The following is a 1,719-nucleotide window of genomic DNA, read 5'->3' as shown; positions in this document are numbered from 1 at the left end:
TATATTATAAAGTTGTTTGTTATAATCAGATCTTGAGTGGGTGGCTGAGTGCTGGAACAAATGGCAGAAACCACATCGTGCCAGATGACCCGCTTTGGTGGTTCCATCTGTGGACAAGCCTGAACCCCAGACCGTCACCATTCTGTCCTGTGAGGGTTTCTGGGTGTAGCTCGGAGGTGATGGGCTTCACCTGCCACAGGGATGCAGAAGGAGCAGCGCGGGCATTGGACGCTGTCGGACAATCCCGGGAGAGGAAGGACGTTCCCACACTCCGGGCAGAAGTTCGGATCCCCTCCAGAACGGAACATTCCTGCTGGGTCAAGTGTGCCTGGTGGTTCTGTAACAGAATGAATGCAATAAATAAAAAAATACAAGAATAACTTCTAAACTAACACATGAAGCCTGTAAATATGGATGTAGACACTCGAAACAGCAGTTAAATCAGCTGGACTAATCTAAAAAAGTTCAATCTGGTCCTCTGGACATTCAAAAATAAAAATTGTAGAAACGTTTCGTACGCATGTTCAATCTCAGTAACATGTTTCCAAACTTTACATTCGCCTTCAGACAAGTCAAACTCTTTTTATTTCAACACAAATATCACTTTAGCTCCAGTTTAACTTACCAATCGTCTGCAGTTTACAGCATGTGCTTATTTAAATAAAGGTCGAATGAATGAAAATTTAATTCGGAAACATTTCTTCCTCGTTACGGGGTCCTACAGCAGCTCGCCGTCGCTTCCTGATGACGTCAACAGCTTCGCCGTGTTTAAAAAAAAGTTTTAATCAACGTCACAAACATTTGTCTGTCAGGGGTATATTAACAGGTACAAAGGAAATAGTGTTCAAGTATAAAAAATAACAAGACAATATATTTACAGGGTATACAGATAAATTCACATTAAGTTTATCTGAGTTCATTTCCTTTTTGTTTTCAAGTCCTGTGCTGCTGTACATGTAAAGTTCTGCTGAAGTGGGTTCTGCTTGGAGTTGGAGTTTGACCACTTTTTCTTGCGAATGTGAAATTTTCCCAGGACAAGTAGAAGTTGGTTGAAGTAGATCAAGTCTTTCCATGTTCTTATCGTCGAAGCATAATATAATGTCTTTCTTTAGAAGCCCCATAACGCTAGTGGAATATGGAGATCACAAAAAACATGCTCCAACAAACTTAGAAGAACATGTCTACAGAAAATTACTTTATGTCCCGGTAGATTTTTTTGGTCTTCTATATTTGAAGAAGTTAACTGGAAGCAAGTTTGGTTAAACGGTAACAATTTTGCATAACAAACAAAGTTAAAGAGGTTTCGTATAAAATTATTCATAATGTATACCCTGTTAAAAGAAAAAACAAACAAATGGAAAGATTTAAACTTGATATTGACGACTCTTGTACATTCTGAACTACACATGGAAACAATTTCTCATTTATTCTCTCAATGTAATCATACAAAAGCATTTGGACAGATGTACAACAACTCATACGACAGAACTGGACAAATAATTCAACTTACAGAGAAAGATCTGCCGTGTTGGGAACAAAAGTAAGGGAAAAGCGGAGGGTTTAACTTGATAAAAAGTTTAGTTTTTAGGTTTAAACATCAAGTTTATTTTACTAGATGATGTCTATCCATTCATCAATCCATCCATTATCTTTACCCGCTTCTACATTGTGTATAAAAATAATAATTATATATATATATATATATATATATATATATAT

The sequence above is a fragment of the Nematolebias whitei genome, chromosome 19 (genome assembly GCF_014905685.2).
Source record: "Nematolebias whitei isolate Nwh7 chromosome 19, NemWhi1, whole genome shotgun sequence".
Lineage (NCBI taxonomy): Eukaryota > Metazoa > Chordata > Actinopteri > Cyprinodontiformes > Rivulidae > Nematolebias > Nematolebias whitei.
Note: the sequence above shows the minus strand (reverse complement) of the source record.